We start from the raw sequence: 19098 nt of genomic DNA, 5'->3' as shown, positions 1-19098 counted from the left end.
TTATCCAATTCCCTTTTGAAAGTTATTTTTGAATCTGCCTTTCAGGCAGATCATTCCAGATCATAACATTCTGCGTAAAAAAATCTTTTGTCTTGTCGTCTCTGGTTCTTTTGCTAATCATTTTAAATCTGTCCCCTCTGGTTACCACCCCTTCTGCCACTGGAAACAGTCTCTCCTTATTTACTCTATCAAAACTGTTAATGATTTTGAACACCTCTGTTGAATCTCCTCTTAACCTTCTCTGCTCTAAGGAGAACAACCCCAACTTCTCCACATAACTAAAGTCCCTCATCCCTGGAATTTACCATTCTAGTAAATCTCCTCTGCACCCTCTCTTAAGGCCTTGACATCCTTGCTAAAGTGCGGTGCCCAGAATTGGTGGTGGTGTCCACGATACTCCAGCTGAGGCCGAACGTGGAGAAGTGTTTGCCCCTTTAACTGTCAACCACACGGATACCTTTAAGAATGAGTGACCTGGTCAACTGAATTTTCCCTTTTGTGAAGTGCTTTGAGGGCGATGGAGAGAGCTCTGGGGTGCTGACGCTTCAATGGCGGCCGCCGTGACCCAGCGTGCCTCGCGCCAGTGAAACCGCTCTATGTGATGCATTGATGGGTTTAATTACCCAGAAGGCATGGCGGAATAGAACGTTTCGCCGGAGCTCGGCGCGCAGGCGCGGAAGAGGCTCCGTGTGGTCTGGACAAGGTGGCAGACGAAGGCGGATCAGGGGGCAGGTGAGCGAGCGGGACGGTTAGAAATTAATAAAAATGGGGTCGGCCCTGCTGCAGGGCTGATAGATATGAAGTGCGGCATCAGGGCCCGACTACGATCCAAAGTGTGTGGTCGGCCGGAGGGCAGCTTTGGGTCTTTTTCCGCGGTGACAGGCCCGGGTTACTGGGGGGGATCTGGCCCCCATCTTGGTGGAGGATGGCCGGAACGGTTGGATGTGTAGCACCGCGCATGCATAGCCATCTTAGGACAGGAGCAAAGAGTGGGCGGGGCTTCAGGGTCCCAGTGACGGGGAACAAAGAGTGGGCGGGGCTTCAGGGTCCCAGTGACCGGGAACAAAGAGTGGGCGGGGCTTCAGGGTCCCAGTGACAGGGAACAAAGAGTGGGCGGGGCTTCAGGGTCCCAGTGACCGGGAACAAAGAGTGGGCGGGGCTTCAGGGTCCCAGTGACCGGGAACAAAGAGTGGGCGGGGCTTCAGGGTCCCAGTGACAGGGAACAAAGAGTGGGCGGGGCTTCAGGGTCCCAGTGACAGGGAACAAAGAGTGGGCGGGGCTTCAGGATCCCAGTGACCGGGAATAAAGAGTGGGCGGGGCTTCAGGGCCCCAGTGACAGGGAACAAAGAGTGGGCGGGGCTTCAGGGTCCCCGTGACCGGGAACAAAGAGTGGGCGGGGCTTCAGGGTCCCAGTGACTGTGAACAAAGAGTGGGCGGGGCTTCAGGGTTCCCGTGACTGTGAACAAAGAGTGGGCGGGGCTTCAGGGTCCCAGTGACAGGGAACAAAGAGTGGGCGGGGCTTCAGGGCCCCAGTGACAGGGAACAAAGAGTGGGCGGGGCTTCAGGGTCCCCGTGACCGGGAACAAAGAGTGGGCGGGGCTTCAGGGTCCCAGTGACTGTGAACAAAGAGTGGGCGGGGCTTCAGGGTCCCCGTGACCGGGAACAAAGAGTGGGCGGGGCTTCAGGGTCCCAGTGACTGTGAACAAAGAGTGGGCGGAGCTTCAGGGTCCCAGTGACTGGGAACAAAGAGTGGGCGGGGCTTCAGGGTCCCAGTGACTGGGAACAAAGAGTGGGCGGGGCTTCAGGGTCCCAGTGACCGGGAACAAAGAGTGGGCGGGGCTTCAGGGTCCCAGTGACCGGGAACAAAGAGTGGGCGGGGCTTCAGGGTCCCAGTGACCGGGAACAAAGAGTGGGCGGGGCTTCAGGGTCCCAGTGACGGTGAACAAAGAGTGGGCGGGGCTTCAGGGTCCCAGTGACTGTGAACAAAGAGTGGGCGGGGCTTCAGGGTCCCCGTGACTGTGAACAAAGAGTGGGCGGGGCTTCAGGGTCCCAGTGACTGTGAACAAAGAGTGGGCGGGGCTTCAGGGTCCCAGTGACCGGGAACAAAGAGTGGGCGGGGCTTCAGGGTCCCAGTGACTGTGAACAAAGAGTGGGCGGGGCTTCAGGGTCCCAGTGACTGTGAACAAAGAGTGGGCGGGGCTTCAGGGTCCCCGTGACTGTGAACAAAGAGTGGGCGGGGCTTCAGGGTCCCCGTGACTGTGAACAAAGAGTGGGCGGGGCTTCAGGGTCCCCGTGACTGTGAACAAAGAGTGGGCGGGGCTTCAGGGTCCCCGTGCCTCAATTAGTTTATTCTCAGGAGGTTTCTCACCATTTTCTTCCCTCCTCTCCTGAAGGTGCCGACTCGCGCTGGGGTCACGGATCCACAGGCTCCACCCAATCTCCAGTGTCATTTAAATGGACACTCTTCAGTGAGCCGGAACAGTGAGTTTCGGCAAGATATTTGACTGTAGAGGCATCACATTGGTTGAGGAGAGTATCACACTCAGCAGTTATGGCTCTTCTCCCCCCACCCACCCAATGGAGTGCCCTCTCCGGTGTCCACAGAGCGCGACAGAATGTGAGTCAGGAAGGGCGCAGCAGGCTGGAAGTCAGCGGGCGTGTGTTTGTCCGAGAGACGAGGAGAGTGGGCCCGACTAAGAGAGAGTGTGTCTCAGGCTGAGAGCCAGTGAGAGTGATCCACCGACTGAGATCCGGGAGCGGGCTTGGAAATCACGATCATAGTGAAAGTCCAACAAAGAAAAAGCCAGACCATGATGTTAGAACAAATACAGGCAACTGTAGCCCTTGCAGAAGAGCCCACGGTGTTGAGTGCAGTGTCCCTGGGGCTTGTGGGGGGGAAATGCCCTCGGAATTGCCCTGGTTAGACCGTGAGAGACGGAGAAAGGTGATAGTTATTGAAACTATGAGTGCTTGTTGAGACAAAACATTCCTTACAGGAAGTGGGAGGAATCAGCTGTCAAGACCACAGGCTCGGAGATAGCCGGGTGAGAGAGATAAATATGTCAGTTTTTATCTGTCAGTGTGAAGGTTCTTTGTTAAAAGGAGACTGCATAGTTCGGGGGTGAAATCATTTCTGGATTCTGATGGTTCATTTACCTGAGGCCATCGTGGGGAGGGGAAGGGTCAGGGAGTGGGTGGGAGGGTCAGGGAGGGAGTGGGGGAGAAGGTCAGGGAATGGGGGAAGGGTCAGGGAGTAGGGGAGGGTCAGGATGTGGGGGGAATGTCAGGGAGTAGGGGAGAGGGTAAGGTCAGGGAGTTGGGGGGAGGGTCAGGGAGTGGGGAGAAAGGTCAGGGAGTGGGAGAGGGTCAGGGAGTTGGGGGAAAGGTCAGGGAGTGGGAGAGGGTCAGGGAGTTGGGGGAAGGTCAGGGAGTTGGGGGAGGGTCAGGGAGTGGGGGGAGGGTCAGGGAGTGGGGGAAGGGTCACAGAGTAGGGGAGAGGGTCAGGGAGTAGGGGGAAGGGTCAGGGAGTGGGGGAGGGTCAGGGAGTGGGAGAGGGTCAGGGAGTTGGGGGAAGGTCAGGGAGTTGGGGGAAAGGTCAGGGAGTGGGGGGAGGGTCAGGGAGTGGGGGAAGGGTCACAGAGAAGGGGAGAGGGTCAGGGAGTAGGGGGAAGGGTCAGGGAGTGGGGGAGGGTCAGGGAGAAGGGGAGAGTCAGGCTTCTAAAGATGGGAGGGAGGAGGGTCGGGCACTTGAAGGGACAGTGGATCGCCTGGGTGCAGTGCAAAGGGGAAAACTGTAGAGGGATGGTGGGGCGGGGTCCGTTTTAGGTGGGATGGGGTAAGGATGGAGTGGGCTTTGTTATTTCAGTCAAATCTCTCTCAGCCATCCTCCAGTTCTCTCTGGGCCCAGATGGTCCTTGATGTCCAAGTGCAATAAGAGGGAGATCTCTTTTGGTGACTCCCCTTCACTGCGGTTTCCAATTAAAGGGACACTCACAAGATCTGACTTTCCTTAAAAGGCCTCCCACCATGCTCCCTCCATAAACATGAGCTCATCCAAAACTCTGCTTCCTGTATCCTAACTCAAACCAAGTCCCGTTCATCCTGTGCTCGCTGGCCTACTTTGGCGCTCAGTCCGGCAATGCCTCGATTTTAACACTCTCATCCTTGTTTTCAAATCTCTCCATGGCCTCGCACCCCCCTCCCTATCTCCCTAACCTCCTCCAGCCCTACAAAACTCCGAGATCTCTGCATTCCTCCAATTCTTGTCTCTTGCGCATCTCCGATTTTCATCGCTCCACCATTGGCGGCCGTGCCTTCAGCTGCCTGGGCCCCAAGCTCTGGAATTCCCTCCCTAAACCTCTCCGCCTCTCTCTCTTCCTTTAAGATCCTTCTTAAAACCTACCTCTTTGAACAAGCTTTTGGTCACCTGTCCCAATATCTCTTTATATGGCTCGGTATCAGATTTTGTTTGATAATCGTCCCTGTGAAGCGTCTGAGAATGTTTTACGATATTAAATGCCCGATATCAATGTAAATTGTTGTTGAACCTCAGCCTGAGTCAGCACTTAAAGGAGAGGAAGAGAGGAAATTTGGAGATGAGGAAAGAAATAGGAGGAGACTAGGTAACGAATCTTAAATAAAGAGCACGCAGAGAGGGGGAGGATTGTGGAACGGGGATTTACAGCTTTGGAGGAAAGAATGTTCCATAGAAACGAGAATTGTCTGTTCTGAATTTCTATCCTGTATTTACAGTGAGGACTTTTGTAAACTCCTTTTACAGGGTATTAGAAGGGGAGGATTTGCAGACGGGAAACTCAAACCAAACCTCACGTCAAGTTCTGACAGTCCCTCGATTCATCAGGACCTGAATATCATCGGCCTTTGAATGTGGAAGGAGAAATGTTTGTCTGTTGTGTTTGTGGGAAAAGATTTCAAACTTCAGTGTGAGTGGAAAATCACCGAGACACACACACCCGAGTGAGAGTGTTCCAGTGCACTGAGTGTGGAAAGAGCTTTAACCAGTTACACAGCCTGAAAAAACATCGCACCGTTCACAGCGGGGAGAAACCGTCCACGTGTTCTGTGTGTGGACGAGGCTTCAACTGATCGTCCAACCTGGAGAGACACAAGGACACCCGGACCACGGAGAAACCGTGGAAATGTGGGGACTGTGGGAAGGGATTCAATTACCCGTCCCTGCTCGAAACTCATCGACACAGTCACACCGGGGAGAGGCCGTTCACCTGCTCCGAGTGTGGGAAGGGATTCACTCGGTCATACAACCTGCTGACACACCAGCGAGTTCACACTGATAAGAGACCTTTTAAATGTTCTGACTGTGAGAAGAGTTTCAAAAGCAAAAAGGATCTACTGAGACACCAACGTACTCACACCGGGGAGAGGCCGTTCACCTGCTCCGTGTGTGGAGAGGGATTCACTCAGTCATCCAACCTGCTGACACACCAGCGAGTTCACACCGGGGAGAGGCCGTTCACCTGCTCCCTGTGTGGGAAGGGATTCACTCAGTCATCCCACCTGCTGACACACCAGCGAGTTCACACCGGGGAGAGGCCGTTCACCTGCTCCGTGTGTGGGAAGGGATTCGCTCAGTCATCTGACCTGCTGACACACCAGCGAGTTCACACCGGGGAGAGGCCGTTCACCTGCTCCGTGTGTGGGAAGGGATTTGCTCGCTCGTACCACCTACTGACACACCAGCGAGTTCACACCAACACGAGACCCTTTAAATGTTCTGACTGTGAGAAGAGGTTTAAAACTGCAACGGATCTGCTGACACACCAACGCACTCACACTGGAGAGAAGCCGTTCGCCTGCATTGAGTGCGGGAAGGGATTCGCTCGGTCACAACACCTGGTGAGACACCAGCGAGTTCACACTAAGGAGAAGCCGTTCACCTGCTCCGTGTGTGGGAAGGGATTCAATCAGTCATCCCACCTCTTTGGACATCAACATCTCCACACCGGGGAGAGGCCGTTCACCTGCTCCGTGTGCGGGAAGGGATTTATTCACTCATCCCACCTGCTGATGCACCAGCGAGTTCACAGCGGGGAGAGGCCGTTCACCTGCTCCGTGTGTGGGAAGGGATTCACTCTATCGTCCTCCCTGCTAAGACACCAGCGACTTCATGTGACCGCAGGGGTTGGATTCTGCTGTTAATCACATCCAGGACTGAACCATGTTCATTCTGACAGTTGGGGTTTGTTTCTGCTGATGTTAATGACCCCTAGAACTGGGCTGGAGTTTAATATCCTGGATAAATGTCAAATAAATCAGCTTTGTGTTGAAGACAAAGTGGATGATCTTTCTTGGTCCCATCCCGAGATTCCCACCATCACAGAAGCCAGTCTTCAGCCAATTCGATTCACTCCATGTGATATCAAGAAACACTGAGTGCACTGGATACAGCAAAGGCTATGGGCCCCGACAACATCCCGGCTGCAGTGCTGAAGCCTTGTGCTCCAGAACTAGCTGCGCCTCTAGCCAAGCTGTTCCAGTACATCTACAACACTGGCATCCACCCGACAATGTGGAAAATTGCCCAGGTATGTCCCGTCCACAAAAAGCAGGACAAATCCAATCCGGCCAATCACCGTTCTGTCAGCCTACTCTCAATCATCAGCAAAGTGATGGGAGGTGTCGTCGACAGTGCTATCAAGCGGCACTTACTCACCAATAACCTGCTCACCGATGCTCAGTTTGGGTTCCGCCAGGACCACTCGGCCCCAGACCTCATTACAGCCTCGATTTAAACATGGACAAAAGAGCTGAATTCCAGAGGTGAGGTGAGAGTGACTGCCCTTGACATCAAGGCAGCATTTGACCGAGTGTGGCACCAAGGAGCCCTCGTAAAATTGAAGTCAATGGGAATCAGGGGGAAAACTCTCCAGTGGCTGGAGTCATACCGAGCACAAAATAAGATGGTAGTGGTTGTTTGAGGCCAATCATCTCAGTCCCAGGGCATTGCTGCAGGAGTTCCTCAGGGCAGTGTCCTCGGCCCAACCATCTTCAGCTGCTTCATCAATGACCTTCCCTCCATCATAAGGTCAGAAATGGGGATGTTCGCTGATGATTGCACAGTGTTCAGTTCTATTCCCAACCCCTCAGATAATGAAGCTGTCCGAGCCCGCATGCAGCAAGACCTGGACAACATCCAGGCTTGGGCTGATCAGTGGCAAGTTACTGACAGTAACAAGGGGAGAGAGAGAGACACCAGTCAGTGTACTGACAGGAACAAGGGGAGAGTGAGAGACACCAGTCAGTGTACTGACAGTAACAAGGGGAGAGAGAGAGAGACACCAGTCAGTGTACTGACAGTAACAAGGGGAGAGAGAGAGACACACCAGTCAGTGTGCTGACAGTAAGATGGGGAGAGAGAGAGAGAGAGACACCAGTCAGTGTACTGACAGTAACAACGGGAGATTGAGAGACACCAGTCAGTGTACTGACAGTAACAACGGGAGAGTGAGAGACACCAGTCAGTGTACTGACAGTAACAACGGGAGAGAGAGAGACACCAGTCAGTGTACTGACAGTAACACGGGGAGAGAGAGAGACACCAGTCAGTGCACCGAGAGTAACAAGGGGAGAGTGATAGACACCAGTCAGTGCACTGACAGTAACAAGTGGAGAGTGAGAGACACCAGTCAGTGTATTGACAGTAACAAGGGGAGAGAGAGAGACACCAGTCAGTGTACTGACAGTAACAAGGGGAGATTGAGAGACACCAGTCAGTGTATTGACAGTAACAAGGGGAGAGAGAGAGACACCAGTCAGTGTACTGACAGGAACAAGGGGAGAGTGAGAGACACGAGTCAGTGTACTGACAGGAACAAGGGGTGAGAGAGAGAGAGACACCAGTCAGTGCACTGACAGTAACAAGGGGAGAGTGAGAGACACCAGTTAGTGCACTGACAGTAACAAGGGAAGAGAGAGAGACACCAGTCAGTGTACTGACAGTAACAAGGGGAGAGTGAGAGATACAAGTCAGTGTACTGACAGAAACAAGGGAAGAGAGAGAGACACTGCTCAGTGTATTGTCAGTAACAAGGGGAGAGAGAGAGAGACACCAGTCAGTGCACTGAGAGAAACAAGGGGAGAGAGAGAGACACCAGTCAGTGTTGTGACAGTAACACGGGGAGAGTGAGAGACACCAGTCAGTGTACTGACAGTAACAAGGGGAGAGAGGGAGACACCAGTCAGTGCACTGACAGTAACATGGGGAGAGTGAGAGACAGCAGTCAGTGTGCTGACAGTAACAAGGGGAGAGAGAGAGAGAGACACCAGTCAGTGTACTGAGAGTAACAAGGTGGGAGAGAGAGTCACCAGTCAGTGTAGTGACAGTAACAAGGGGAGAGAGAGAGACACCAGTCAGTGTACTGACAGTAACATGGGGAGAGTGAGAGACACCAGATAGTGTACTGACAGTAACAAGGGGAGATTGAGAGACACCAGTCAGTGTACTGACAGTGAGAAGGGGAGAGTGAGAGACACCAGTCAGTGTACTGACAGTTACAAGGGGAGAGTGAGAGACACCAGTCAGTGTACTGACAGTGAGAAGGGGAGAGTGAGAGACACCAGTCAGTGTACTGACAGTTACAAGGGGAGAGTGAGAGACACCAGTCAGTGTCCTGACAGTAACAAGGGGAGAGTGAGAGACATCAGTCAGTGCACTGACTGTAAGAAGGGGAGAGAAAGAGACACCAGTCAGTGTACTGACAGTTACAAGGGGAGAGTGAGAGACACCAGTCAGTGTACTGACAGTAACAAGGGGAGAGAGAGAGACACCAGTCAGTGCACTGACGGTAACAAGGGGAGAGTGAGAGACACCAGTCAGTGCACTGACAGTAACATGGGGAGAGAGAGAGACACCAGTCAGTGTACTGACAGTAACAACGGGAGAGAGAGAGACACCAGTCAGTGTACTGACAGTAACACGGGGAGAGAGAGAGACACCAGTCAGTGCACCGAGAGTAACAAGGGGAGAGTGATAGACACCAGTCAGTGCACTGACAGTAACAAGTGGAGAGTGAGAGACACCAGTCAGTGTATTGACAGTAACAAGGGGAGAGAGAGAGACACCAGTCAGTGTACTGACAGTAACAAGGGGAGATTGAGAGACACCAGTCAGTGTATTGACAGTAACAAGGGGAGAGAGAGAGACACCAGTCAGTGTACTGACAGGAACAAGGGGAGAGTGAGAGACACGAGTCAGTGTACTGACAGGAACAAGGGGTGAGAGAGAGAGAGACACCAGTCAGTGCACTGACAGTAACAAGGGGAGAGTGAGAGACACCAGTTAGTGCACTGACAGTAACAAGGGAAGAGAGAGAGACACCAGTCAGTGTACTGACAGTAACAAGGGGAGAGTGAGAGATACAAGTCAGTGTACTGACAGAAACAAGGGAAGAGAGAGAGACACTGCTCAGTGTATTGTCAGTAACAAGGGGAGAGAGAGAGAGACACCAGTCAGTGCACTGAGAGAAACAAGGGGAGAGAGAGAGACACCAGTCAGTGTTGTGACAGTAACACGGGGAGAGTGAGAGACACCAGTCAGTGTACTGACAGTAACAAGGGGAGAGAGGGAGACACCAGTCAGTGCACTGACAGTAACATGGGGAGAGTGAGAGACAGCAGTCAGTGTGCTGACAGTAACAAGGGGAGAGAGAGAGAGAGACACCAGTCAGTGTACTGAGAGTAACAAGGTGGGAGAGAGAGTCACCAGTCAGTGTAGTGACAGTAACAAGGGGAGAGAGAGAGACACCAGTCAGTGTACTGACAGTAACATGGGGAGAGTGAGAGACACCAGATAGTGTACTGACAGTAACAAGGGGAGATTGAGAGACACCAGTCAGTGTACTGACAGTGAGAAGGGGAGAGTGAGAGACACCAGTCAGTGTACTGACAGTTACAAGGGGAGAGTGAGAGACACCAGTCAGTGTACTGACAGTGAGAAGGGGAGAGTGAGAGACACCAGTCAGTGTACTGACAGTTACAAGGGGAGAGTGAGAGACACCAGTCAGTGTCCTGACAGTAACAAGGGGAGAGTGAGAGACATCAGTCAGTGCACTGACTGCAAGAAGGGGAGAGAAAGAGACACCAGTCAGTGTACTGACAGTTACAAGGGGAGAGTGAGAGACACCAGTCAGTGTACTGACAGTAACAAGGGGAGAGAGAGAGACACCAGTCAGTGCACTGACGGTAACAAGGGGAGAGTGAGAGACACCAGTCAGTGCACTGACAGTAACATGGGGAGAGAGAGAGACACCAGTCAGTGTGCTGACAGTAACAAGGGGAGAGAGAGAGACACCAGTCAGTGCACTGACAGTAACATGGGGAGAGAGAGAGACACCAGTCAGTGTACCGAGAGTAACAAGGGGAGAGTGATAGACACCAGTCAGTGTACTGACAGTAACAAGTGGAGAGTGAGAGACACCAGATAGTGTACTGACAGTAACAAGGGGAGAGAGAGAGAGTGAGAGACACCAGTCAGTGTACTGACAGCAACAAGGGGAGATAGAGAGACACCAGTCAGTGTACTGACAGTAACAAGGGGAGAGAGAGAGACACCAGTCAGTGTACTGACAGTAACAAGGGGAGAGAGAGAGAGTGAGAGACACCAGTCAGTATACTGACAGCAACAAGGGGAGAGTGAGAGACACCAGTCAGTGTACTGACAGGAACAAGGGGAGAGAGAGAGACCAGTCAGTGTGCTGACAGTAACAAGGGGAGAGTGAGAGAGACACCAGTCAGTGTACTGACAGTAACAAGGGGAGAGAGAGAGAGTGAGAGACACCAGTCAGTGTACTGACAGCAACAAGGGGAGAGTGAGAGACACCAGTCAGTGTACTGACAGTAACAAGGGGAGAGAGAGAGACCCTGCTCAGTGTATGGACAGTAACAAGGGGAGAGAGAGAGAGACACCAGTCAGTGTACTGACAGTAACAAGGGGAGAGTGAGAGAGACACCAGTCGGTGTACTGACAGCAACAAGGGGAGAGAGAGAGACACCAGTCAGTGTACTGACAGGAACAAGGGGCGAGAGAGAGACCCTGCTCAGTGTATGGACAGTAACAAGGGGAGAGAGAGAGAGACACCAGTCAGTGTACTGACAGTAACAAGGGGAGAGTGAGAGACACCAGTCAGTGTCCTGACAGTTACAAGTGGAGAGTGAGAGACACCAGATAGTGCACTGACAGTAACAAGGGGAGATTGAGAGACACCAGTCAGTGTACTGACAGTGAGAAGGGGGAGAGAGAGAGACACCAGTCAGTGCACTGACAGTAACAAGGGGAGAGAGAGAGACACCAGTCAGTGCACTGACAGCAACAAGGGGAGAGAGAGAGACACCAGTTCGTGTCCTGACAGTAACAAAGGGAGAGTGAGAGATACCAGTCAGTGCACTCAGAGTAACAAGGGGAGAGAGAGAGACACCAGTCAGTGTACTGACAGTAACAAGGGGAGAGTGGGAGACACCAGTCAGTGTACTGACAGCAACAAGGGGTGAGAGAGAGAGAGAGAGACACCAGTCAGTTTACTGACAGCAACAAGGGGAGAGAGAGAGACACCAGTCAGTGTACTGACAGTAACAAGGGGAGAGTGAGAGAGACACCAGTCAGTGCACTGACAGTAACAAGGGGAGAGAGAGAGAGTGAGAGACACCAGTCAGTGTACTGACAGTAACAAGGGGAGAGTGAGAGAGACACCAGTCAGTGTACTGACAGTAACAAGGGGAGAGTGAGAGACACCAGTCAGTGTACTGACAGTAACAAGGGGAGAGAGAGAGACACCAGTCAGTGTACTGACAGTAACAAGGGGAGAGAGAGAGAGTGAGAGACACCAGTCAGTGTACTGACAGCAACAAGGGGAGAGAGAGAGACACCAGTCAGTGTACTGACAGCAACAAGGGGAGAGAGAGAGACACCAGTCAGTGTACTGACAGTAACAAGGGGAGAGAGAGAGACACCAGTCAGTGTACTGACAGTAACAAGGGGAGAGAGAGAGACACCAGTCAGTGCACTGACAGTAACAAGGAGAGAGAGCGAGACACCAGTCAGTGTACTGACAGGAACAAGGGGAGAGTGAGAGACACCAGTCAGTGCACTGACAGTAACATGGGGAGAGAGAGAGAGACCAGTCAGTGTCCTGACAGGAACAAGGGGAGAGAGAGAGACACCAGTCAGTGCACTGACAGTAACATGGGGAGAGAGAGAGACACCAGTCAGTGTACGGACAGTAACAAGGGGAGAGAGAGAGACACACCAGTCAGTGTGCTGACAGTAAGATGGGGAGAGTGAGAGACACCAGTCAGTGTACCGAGAGTAACAAGGGGAGAGTGAAAGACACCAGTCAGTGTGCTGACAGTAACACGGGGAGAGAGAGAGACACCAGTCAGTGTACTTACAGTAACAAGGGGAGAGTGAGAGACACCAGATAGTGTACTGACAGTAACAAGGGGAGATTGAGAGACACCAGTCAGTGTATTGACAGTAACAAGGGGAGAGAGAGAGACACACCAGTCAGTGTGCTGACAGTAAGATGGGGAGAGAGAGAGAGAGAGACACCAGTCAGTGTACTGACAGTAACACGGGGAGAGAGAGAGACACCAGTCACTGTACTGACAGTAACACGGGGAGAGAGAGAGACACCAGTCAGTGTACCGAGAGTAACAAGGGGAGAGTGATAGACACCAGTCAGTGCACTGACAGTAACAAGGGGAGATTGAGAGACACCAGTCAGTGTACTGACAGTGAGAAGGGGAGAGAGAGAGAGACACCAGTCGGTGCACTGACAGTAAGAAGGGGAGAGAGAGAGACACCAGTAAGTGCACTGACAGTTACAAGGGGAGAGTGAGAGACACGAGTCAGTGTACTGACAGGAACAAGGGGTGAGAGAGAGAGAGACACCAGTCAGTGCACTGACAGTAACAAGGGGAGAGTGGGAGACACCAGTTAGTGTCCTGACAGTAACAAGGGAAGAGAGAGAGACACCAGTCAGTGTATTGTCAGTAACAAGGGGAGAGAGAGAGAGACACCAGTCAGTGTGCTGAGAGAAACAAGGGGAGAGAGAGAGACACCAGTCAGTGTTGTGACAGTAACACGGGGAGAGTGAGAGACAGCAGTCAGTGTGCTGACAGTAACAAGGGGAGAGAGAGAGAGAGAGACACCAGTCAGTGTACTGAGAGTAACAAGGGGAGAGAGAGAGACACCAGTCAGTGTACTGACAGTTACAAGGGGAGATTGAGAGACACCAGTCAGTGTACTGACAGTGAGAAGGGGAGAGTGAGAGACACCAGTCAGTGTACTGACAGTAACAAGGGGAGAGAGAGAGACACCAGTCAGTGTCCTGACAGTAACAAGGGGAGAGTGAGAGACATCAGTCAGTGCACTGACTGTAAGAAGGGGAGAGAGAGAGACACCAGTCAGTGTACTGACAGTTACAAGCGGAGAGTGAGAGACACCAGTCAGTGTACTGACAGTAACAAGGGGAGAGAGAGAGACACCAGTCAGTGTCGTGACAGTAACAAGGGGAGAGAGAGAGACACCAGTCAGTGTGCTGACAGTTACAAGGGGAGATTGAGAGACACCAGTCAGTGTACTGACAGTGAGAAGGGGAGAGTGAGAGACACCAGTCAGTGTACTGACAGTAACAAGGGGAGAGAGAGAGACACCAGTCACTGCACTGACTGTAACATGGGGAGAGAGAGAGACACCAGTCAGTGTACGGACAGCAACAAGGGGAGAGAGAGAGACACACCAGTCAGTGTCCTGACAGTTACAAGTGGAGAGTGAGAGACACCAGATAGTGTACTGACAGTAACAAGGGGAGATTGAGAGACACCAGTCAGTGTACTGACAGTGAGAAGGGGAGAGAGAGAGAGACACCAGTCAGTGCACTGACAGTAACAAGGGGAGAGAGAGAGACACCAGTCAGTGCACTGACAGCAACAAGGGGAGAGTGAGAGACACCAGTCAGTGTGCTGACAGTAACAAGGGGAGAGAGAGAGACACCAGTTCGTGTCCTGACAGTAACAAAGGGAGAGTGAGAGATACCAGTCAGTGTACTCAGAGTAACAAGGGGAGAGAGAGAGACACCAGTCAGTGGACTGAGAGGAACAATGGGAGAGAGAGAGACACCAGTCAGTGTACTGAGAGTAACAAGGGGAGAGAGAGAGACACCAGTCAGTGTACTGACAGTAACAAGGGGAGAGTGAGAGACACCAGTCAGTGTGCTGACAGTGACAAGGGGAGAGAGAGAGACACCAGTCAGTGTACTGACAGTAACAAGGGGTGAGAGAGAGAGAGAGAGACACCAGTCAGTGTACTGACAGTAACAAGGGGAGAGTGAGAGACACCAGTCAGTGTGCTGACAGTAACACGGAAGTGAGTGAGAGACACCAGTCAGTGTACTGACAGTAACAAGGGGAGAGAGAGAGAGACACCAGTCAGTGTACTGACAGTAACAAGGGGAGAGTGAGAGACACCAGTCAGTGTACTGACAGTAACAAGGGGAGAGTGAGACACCAGTCAGTGCACTGACAGTAACAAGGGGAGAGTGAGAGACACCAGTCAGTGTACTGACAGTAACAAGGGGAGAGTGAGAGACACCAGTCAGTGTCCTGACAGTCACACGGAAGTGAGTGAGAGACACCAGTCAGTGTACTGACAGTAACAAGGGGAGAGAGAGAGAGACACCAGTCAGTGTACTAACAGTAACAAGGGGAGAGAGAGAGACACCAGTCAGTGTACTGACAGTAACAAGGAGAGAGAGCGAGACACCAGTCAGTGCACTGACAGTCACGAGGGGAGAGTGAGAGACACCAGTCAGTGCACTGACAGTAACATGGGGAGAGAGAGAGAGACCAGTCAGTGTCCTGACAGGAACAAGGGGAGAGAGAGAGACACCAGTCAGTGCACTGACAGTAACATGGGGAGAGTGAGAGACACCAGTCAGTGTACCGAGAGTAACAAGGGGAGAGTGAAAGACACCAGTCAGCGTACTGACAGAAACAAGGGGAGAGAGAGAGACACCAGTCATTGTACTGACAGTAACAAGGGGAGAGGGAGAGATACCAGTCAGTGTACTGACAGTAACAAGGGGTGAGAGAGAGACACCAGTCAGTGCACTGACAGTAACAAGGGGAGAGTGAGAGACACCAGTTAGTGTCCTGACAGTAACAAAGGGAGAGTGAGAGACAACAGTCAGTGTCCTGACAGTAACCAGGAGCGAGAGAGAGACACCAGTCAGTGTCCTGAGAGGAACAAGGGGAGAGAGAGAGAGACACCAGTCAGTGTCCTGACAGCAACATGGGGAGAGTGAGAGACACCAGTCAGTGTACTGAGAATAACAAGGGGAGAGTGAGAGACACCACTCAGTGTACTGAGAGTAACAAGGGGAGAGTGAGAGACACCAGTCAGTGTCCTGAGAGTAACAAGGGGAGAGTGAGAGACACCAGTCAGTGTGCTGAGAGTAACTCGGGGAGAGAGAGAGAGACTAGTCAGTGTACTGAGAGTAACAAGGAGAGAGAGAGACACCAGTCAGTGTACTGACAGTTACAAGGGGAGAGTGAGAGACACCAGTCAGTGTACTGACAGTAACAAGGGGAGAGTGAGAGACACCAGTTAGTGTACTGACAGTGACAAGGGGAGAGTGAGAGACACCAGTCAGTGTACTGACAGTAACAAGGGGTGAGAGAGAGAGAGACACCAGTCAGTGTACTGACAGTTTCAAGGGGAGAGTGAGAGACACCAGTCAGTGTGCTGACAGTAACAAGGGGGGAGTGAGAGATACCAGTCACTGTGCTCAGAGTGACAAGGGGAGAGAGAGCGACACCAGTCAGTGTACTGAGAATAACAATGGGAGAGTGAGAGACACCAGTCAGTGTACTGACAGTTTCAAGGGGAGAGTGAGAGACACCAGTCAGTGTACTGAGAGGAACAAGGGGTGAGAGAGAGACAACAGTCAGTGTACTGAGAGTAACAAGGGGTGAGAGAGAGAGACACCAGTCAGTGTACTGACATTGACAAGGGGAGAGTGAGAGACACCAGTCAGTGTACTGACAGTAACAAGGGGAGAGAGAGAGACACCAGTCATTGCACTGACAGCAACAAGGGGAGAGTGAGAGACACCAGTCGGTGTACTGACAGTAACAAGGGGTGAGAGAGAGACACCAGTCAGTGTACTGACAGTAACAAGGGGAGAGTGAGAGACACCAGTCAGTGTACTGACAGTAACAAGGGGAGAGTGAGAGACACCAGTTAGTGTACTGACAGTAACAAAGGTAGAGTGAGAGACACCAGTTCGCGGATTGACAGTGACAAGGGGAGAGTGAGAGACACCAGTTAGTGCACTGACAGTTTCAAGGGGAGAGTGAGAGACACCAGTCAGTGTCCTGACAGTAACAAGGGGAGAGAGAGAGACACCAGTCAGTGCACTGACAGTAACAAGGGGAGAGTGAGAGATACCAGTCACTGTGCTCAGAGTGACAAGGGGAGAGAGAGAGACACCAGTCAGTGTACTGAGAGTAACAAGGGGAGAGAGAGAGACACCAGTCAGTGTACTGAGAATAACAAGGGGAGAGTGAGAGACACCAGTCAGTGTACTGACAGTAACAAGGGGAGAGTGAGAGACACCAGTTAGTGTACTGACAGTAACAAGGGAAGAGAGAGAGACACCAGTCAGTGTACTGACAGTAACAAGGGGAGAGTGAGAGACACGAGTCAGTGCACTGACAGGAACAAGGGGTGAGAGAGAGAGAGATACCAGTCAGTGCACTGACAGTAACAAGGGGAGAGTGAGAGACACCAGTTCGTGTACTGACAGTAACAAGGGAAGAGAGAGAGACACCAGTCAGTGCACTGACAGTAACAAGGGGAGAGTGAGAGATACAAGTCAGCGTACTGACAGAAACAAGGGAAGAGAGAGAGACACTGCTCAGTGTATTGTCAGTAACAAGGGGAGAGAGAGAGAGACACCAGTCAGTGCACTGAGAGAAACAAGGGGAGAGAGAGAGACACCAGTCAGTGTTGTGACAGTAACACGGGGAGAGTGAGAGACACCAGTCAGTGTACTGACAGTAACAAGGGGAGAGAGAGAGACACGAGTCAGTGCACTGACAGTAACATGGGGAGAGTGAGAGACAGCAGTCAGTGTGCTGACAGTAACAAGGGGAGAGAGAGAGAGACACACCAGTCAGTTTACTGAGAGTAACAAGGTGGGAGAGTGAGTCACCAGTCAGTGTAGTGACAGTAACAAGGGGAGAAAGAGAGACACCAGTCAGTGTCCTGACAGTAACATGGGGAGAGTGAGAGTCACCAGATAGTGTACTGACAGTAACAAGGGGAGATTGAGAGACACCAGTCAGTGTACTGACAGTGAGAAGGGGAGAGTGAGAGACACCAGTCAGTGTACTGACAGTTACAAGGGGAGAGTGAGAGACACCAGTCAGTGTACTGACAGTAACAAGGGGAGAGAGAGAGACACCAGTCAGTGTACTGACAGTAACAAGGGGAGAGTGAGAGACACCAGTCAGTGCACTGACAGTAACATGGGGAGAGAGAGAGACACCAGTCAGTGTACTGACAGTAACAAGGGGAGAGAGAGAGACACCAGTCAGTGCACTGACAGTAACATGGGGAGAGAGAGAGACACCAGTCAGTGTACCGAGAGTAACAAGGGGAGAGTGATAGACACCAGTCAGTGTACTGACAGTAACAAGTGGAGAGTGAGAGACACCAGATAGTGCACTGACAGTAACAAGGGGAGATTGAGAGACACCAGTCAGTGTGCTGACACTAACAAGGGGAGAGTGAGAGACACCAGTCAGTGTCCTGACAGTAACAAGGGGAGAGTGAGAGACACCAGTCAGTGTACTGACAGTAACAAGGGGAGAGTGAGAGACACCAGTCAGTGTCCTGACAGTTACAAGTGGAGAGTGAGAGACACCAGATAGTGTACTGACAGTAACAAGGGGAGATTGAGAGACACCAGTCAGTGTACTGACAGTGAGAAGGGGAGAGAGAGAGACACCAGTCAGTGCACTGACAGCAACAAGGGGAGAGTGAGAGACACCAGTCAGTCTGCTGACAGTAACAAGGGGAGAGAGAGAGACACCAGTTCGTGTCCTGACAGTAACAAAGGGAGAGTGAGAGATACCAGTCAGTGTACTCAGAGTAACAAGGGGAGAGAGAGAGACACCAGTCAGTGTACTGAGAGGAACAATGGGAGAGAGAGAGACACCAGTCAGTGTCCTGAGAGTAACAAGGGGTGAGAGAGAGACACCAGTCAGTGTGCTGACAGTAACAAGGGGTGAGAGAGAGAGAGAGAGACACCAGTCAGTGTACTGACAGTAACAAGGGGAGAGTGAGAGACACCAGTCACTGTGCTGACAGTAACAAGGGGAGGGAGAGAGACACCAGTCAGTGTACTGACAGTAACAAGGGGTGAGAGAGAGAGAGAGAGAGACACCAGTCAGTGTACTGACAGTAACAAGGGGAGAGTGAGAGACACCAGTCAGTGTACTGACAGTAACAAGGGGAGAGTGAGAGACACCAGTCAGTGCACTGACAGTAACAAGGGGAGAGAGAGAGACACCAGTCAGTTTACTGACAGCAACAAGGGGAGAGAGAGAGACACCAGTCAGTGTACTGACAGTAACAAGGGGAGAGAGAGAGACACCAGTCAGTGCACTGACAGTAACAAGGGGAGAGTGAGAGACACCAGTCAGTGTACTGACAGTAACAAGGGGAGAGTGAGAGACACCAGTCAGTGCACTGACAGTAACAATCAGAGAGTGAGAGACACCAGTCAGTGTACTGACAGTAACACGGAAGTGAGTGAGAGACACCAGTCAGTGTACTGACAGCAACAAGGGGAGAGAGAGAGACACCAGTCAGTGTACTGACAGGAACAAGGGGAGAGAGAGAGACACCAGTCAGTGCACTGACAGTAACAAGGGGAGAGTGAGAGACACCAGTCAGTGTACTGACAGTAACAAGGGGAGAGTGAGAGACACCAGTCAGTGGACTGACAGTAACAAGGGGAGAGAGAGAGAGACACCAGTCAGTGGACTGACAGGAACAAG

General features: G+C 52.1%; 1 pseudogene; it reads left to right on the top strand.

The window, feature by feature from the left end:
* The first annotated feature begins 548 nt into the window (after positions 1-548).
* The window catches only part of LOC137308621 (zinc finger protein 585A-like), a 52705-nt pseudogene continuing 34155 nt past the window's right edge, over positions 549-19098 (top strand).

This window comes from Heptranchias perlo, unplaced genomic scaffold (assembly GCF_035084215.1).
Source record: "Heptranchias perlo isolate sHepPer1 unplaced genomic scaffold, sHepPer1.hap1 HAP1_SCAFFOLD_134, whole genome shotgun sequence".
Lineage (NCBI taxonomy): Eukaryota > Metazoa > Chordata > Chondrichthyes > Hexanchiformes > Hexanchidae > Heptranchias > Heptranchias perlo.
Note: the sequence above shows the minus strand (reverse complement) of the source record. Positions and strands in the feature narration are given on the sequence as shown.